The sequence below is a fragment of the Portunus trituberculatus genome, chromosome 9, assembly GCF_017591435.1.
Source record: "Portunus trituberculatus isolate SZX2019 chromosome 9, ASM1759143v1, whole genome shotgun sequence".
Lineage (NCBI taxonomy): Eukaryota > Metazoa > Arthropoda > Malacostraca > Decapoda > Portunidae > Portunus > Portunus trituberculatus.
This window is the reverse complement of record NC_059263.1, coordinates 6,720,001-6,724,840: the sequence shown is the minus strand read 5'-3', so window position 1 is coordinate 6,724,840 and position 4,840 is coordinate 6,720,001. Positions and strand designations below refer to the sequence as shown.

The 4,840-nt window shown below is 34.8% G+C and overlaps 1 long non-coding RNA gene across 2 annotated transcripts in view; it reads right to left on the bottom strand.

Moving 5' to 3' along the window:
* Positions 1-280: 280 nt before the first annotated feature.
* LOC123501601 overlaps positions 281-4,840 on the bottom strand; it is a 37,264-nt gene continuing 32,704 nt past the window's right edge. For both annotated transcript variants that reach the window (XR_006673678.1, XR_006673677.1), the window contains exon 2: positions 281-1,098. This is a non-coding gene — a long non-coding RNA (uncharacterized LOC123501601). The remainder of the gene's footprint in view (positions 1,099-4,840) is intronic.

Below are 4,840 nucleotides of genomic sequence, written 5' to 3'. Positions count from 1 at the left end.
TAACATCTATTATTTCTCATCTATAAATTTGTCTCGTTCTCTTTTTTTTTTTTTTTTTTTTTGTACCATCACCACTACTACTATCACTACTACTGCCACCATAGTTCTCTCTCTCTCTCTCTCTCTCTCTCTCTCTCTCTCTCTCTCTCTCTCTCTCTCTCTCTCTCTCTCTCTCTCTCTCTCTCTCTCTCTCTCTCTCTCTCTCTCTCTCTCTCTCTCTCTCTCTCTCTCTCTCTCTCTCTCTCTCTAAGTTTACCAAAATGATGATAGAAATAATACATTTATTAGTTTAATTTCATATATATTTTTTTTAAGACATTTGTAATTATTTTCTTCGTTCTGTAAATCTGGCACTGTTCACATACCTTAGTGTTTCTCTTCCTGGGCAATGTCTGTGGCACTGTGATGACATTATTTTCTTTTGGCACTGTACATTAATATTTTTCCTCATTGCTACTGCTTTCCTGTGGCACCCATTAAAATTTCCCTTTTGGCACTCATTTCTCACTATAATCTTCTTAATTTCACTATTTTCCTCCACATTTTTTTTATGAGAATCACTATTTTAATGTACTTCATGTTTATTATTTTTCATATTCGTATTTTTTTTTTTTTTCATGTGCTTCTTTGTTACTGAGCTTGTTTTGTTTATTTGTTTGAATTTTTCGTGGCACTAACTTGTATGGCACTGTCCATAGATGAGGCACCGTCACTGCATATGGTTTTCAGTAACAAGTCAAGCTTTTCATTGTACTTTCTTCAGCCACAATCAGGCACTGTCACTGGTTATGAAAGGCACTTCACTAAACATCTATTTGGCACTGTCTGTTATTTTCACCCTTTTCAATTCTGCTTTATTTTTCTTGGACATAGTTCACTCCTCATTATTCCTCTCTTTGCTAGTATGTCCAATTTTAGTCCTTATTTTGTCCTCTTTATCCATTTTTAATCATTCATATTGTCCATTTTATTTTTCGTCTCTATTTTCCTTTCCCATGCCTCGATCTTCTGTCCCCGCCTTGTCTTCCCTGGCAGCACACACGTAACTCAGCTCGCCCGCCATTTTTCTCCTCGTTGTGAGTTTAAGTTTCCTTTGCACTAGAAATGAAACCGGAAAATTTAATAAGACCTTGCTGAATCACCTTGTTAACCCTTTCACTCTGACATGGCACCTCTGTAGGAACACTTGGCAAGCATCTACGACTATTAATTTGTTTTCTCCTATTGTCTCTTTCTCTCACATGGCACCTCTGTAGGAACACTTGGTTAGCATCTACGACTAAAGAATTATTTTTCCCCTAGTGTCCAGCCAATTGAGTGAAAATTGTCTTAGTAGTTTGTGATGTTAGTGAAATGATCGCTTGATTACTTTCCCTGGCACTGCACGAAAGGAACAGGTATTTTTGTGAATGTATAGACAGCAGGCATGTACTCACCCTCTCTCTTCTCTCTAAGTGAAGGAGTGATATGGTAGTTAACAGTGAAATAATCCCAATCATTATTCTAGATACTGAATCAAAATAGGTCCTCTCGATTAGATATGCAGGCAGAAGGCATACACCCACCCACACACCCCACAGCAGGCAAGTACCCACCCTCTCGCTCCTCTAAATGAAGGAATGATATGGTAGCTAATAATGAAATAATCCCAATCATTATTCTAGGTACTTAGTCAAAATAAGTCTTTTCGTTTAGATATGTAGGCAGAAGCCACACACCCACCCCACCCACCCACACACCCACCCACAAGCAGGCATGTATCCACCCTCTCTCTCTCTCTCTCAATAAAGGAATGATTTGCTGGTTAACAGTGAAATGACCCCAACCATTCCTTAGGTACTGAATCAAAATAGGTCTCTTCGCTTACATATGTAGGCAGAGAGCACACACCCACCCCATCCACCCACACACCCACACACAAGCCCACTCATCTCGTTTCAACAGAGAAGAGTCACGAATCGTTCTTTGTGTCTTCCCTTCCTCTTATAAGCTCTCACGCTCGTAATCTCAAACTTTTCTGTGCTTCACCTTCACTATTTCAAAAGTCTTTACTTAAATTTACACGAGTTTTTTTTTAAGGTGTTTTTACGGTCCTAGAGAGAGTGACAAGATTTCTACATTACTAACTGAAAAAAAAAAACTTGAAAACCTCGCTAATCATCTCCGTGGTCTTGGAAAACAGTCGTTCTGAGAGAGCAAAGAGTTTTTTTAAGTACAAACCTCATTCTCTTAATTTGTGGCTGTGTTGTAACTCTGTCTGTCCTGCACCGCTATTTTCGTGGTTACTGCTCTCTTGAACTTCCTATCTATGTGATTCATCCCCCACACACCCACTCCAACGGCCCCGGCTCCCTACCATGTTGTGCTTGTGTTTGTTCGTGTTTCGTCTGTTGTAGAGTAGCAAAGTTAGCCAGCTGAGTTTTGGAGACGTTAGGATTGGCCATTTTAGTTTTACAAGTGGAAGTTTTTTTTTTTTTTTTAGGCTTTTTTTTTACAGATGCAAGTTTTTTTTTAGGTTTTGCAGTTTTACGGATGCAAGATTTTGTAGGCTTTACAGTTTTATAGACGTAAGATTTTTTAGGCTTTTTTTTTTACAGATACAATAATTTTAGGCTTTTCATTTTCACAGATGCAAGATTTTGTTGGCTTTCCAGTTTTATAGACGTAAGATTTTTTAGTTCATTTTTCACAGATGCAAGATTTTTAGGCCTTGCAGTTTTATAGGCGCAAGATTTTGTAGGCTATGCGGTTTTATAGACGTAAGATTTTTTTTTTTTAGGCTTTGCAGTTTTACATATGCAAGATTATTATTTTTTTTTTAATGCATTTTAGTTTTACAGATGCAAGAATGATCCAATACAATTTTACAGATGCAAGAGTTAGATTAATGCTTTTTCTCATTACCTTCTAAAGTTTATGGTTAAAAATAGTCTCGATTAATGTTTTTTTCATTATATTCAATAGTCAGTAGTTAGAAATAGTCTTAATCTACGCTTTTCTCTCATTATATTCACTAGTTTATGTTTAAAAGTAGTTTTGACATGCTTTTTTTCTTATTTTCTTCAATAGTTCACGGTTAGAAATAGTCTCGGTTTATGCTATTTTTTATTTTTTATTATTATTTTCAGAGACTTGTGGTTAGGTTAGGACTGCAGTGTCTCCAGAAAGGTAATCCCGACACTACCTGGGATTTTACAGGTTAATTAATGCATTTTTAGGAGCTTCGTCAGACCTAGAGAGAGAGAGAGAGAGAGAGAGAGAGAGAGATTCCTACAGACTTTCATTAACAACTATCTCATCTTTTTCCTTTACTCGTTCAGCCTCTTTTGCATATCAAGGAAAAGAAGAAAATGAAAATATCCTTTGGTTAGTTTCCTTTTAGTGTTCCAAAAGAGGAATGAAAGTAGGAAAAGAATGGGAAAGAAGTCAGCGTTCTTTTGTTGGCTTTCTTTTCCTGTTTCAAGAAAGGAAAAGGAAGGAAATGTGCTTTTGGTCTTCATTTTTTTCTCTCTGCAGAAGAAAAGCAAAAGAAAATAAGTAGGCATGATTTGGTCAGTGCTCAGAAAAGAAGAAAATAAAAGTAATAAGGAAAAGGAGAGAATAACTGTGGTCTAATCATCATCTTTTTCACTCACTAAAAAAGAAAGAGAGAGAGAAAATAGATAAGAATCCTTTGGTCACCTTTCCTTTTCGTGCTAAAAAAAAAAAAAATGATAAGGAAAAGGAGAGAATAACTGTGCTTTAATCAACATCTTTTCACTCACTAAGAAAAAAAAAGAGAGAAAAGAAAATAGATAGGTATCCTTTGGTCAGCTTCCTTTCGTGCTCAAAAAAAAAAAGAAAAGTAATAAGAAAAGGAAACAATAACTGTGCTTTAATCAACATCTTTTCCACTCACTAAGAAAAAAAAAGAAAGAAAAGAAAATAGATAGGTATCTTTTGGTCAGCTTCCTTTCGTGCTCAAAAAAAGAAAAAAGAAAAGTAATAAGAAAAGGAAACAATAACTGTGCTTTAATCAACATCTTTTTCACTCACTAAGAAAAAGAAAGAAAAGAAAATAGATAGTTATCCTTTGGTCAGCTTCCTTTTCGTGCTCAAAAAAAGAAAAAGAAAAGTAATAAGAAAAGGAAACAATAACTGTGCTTTAATCAACATCTTTTCACTCACTAAGAAAAAAAAGAGAGAAAAGAAAATAGATAGGTATCCTTTGGTCAGCTTCCTTTCGTGCTCAAAAAAAGAAAAAAGAAAAGTAATAAGAAAAGGAAACAATAACTGTGCTTTAATCAACATCTTTTCCACTCACTAAGAAAAAAAAAGAAAGAAAAGAAAATAGATAGGTATCCTTTGGTGAGCTTTCCTTTCGTGCTCAAAAAAAAGAAAAAAAGAAAAGTAATAAGAAAAGGAGAGAATAACTGTGCTAAATTTAATCAACATCTTTTCAACTCACTAAGAAAAGAAAAGAAAGAAAAGAAAATAGATAGGTATCCTTTGGTCAGCTTCCTTTTCGTGCTCAAAAAAGAAAAGAAAGAAAAAGTGATAAGGAAAAGGAAATTATAACTTTTAATCATCTTTTCCACTCACTAAGAAAAGAAAAGACAGACAAAAAAATAGATAGGTATCCTTTGGTCAGCATCCTTTTCGTGCTCAAAAAAGAAAAGAAAGAAAAAGTGATAAGGAAAAGGAAATTATAACTTTTAATCATCTTTTCCACTCACTAAGAAAAGAAAAAGACAGACAAGAAAATTAATTGGCATCCTTTGGTCAGCATCCTTTTCGTGCTCAAAAAAGAAAAGAAAGAAAAAGTGATAAGGAAAAGGAAATTATAACTTTTAATCATCTT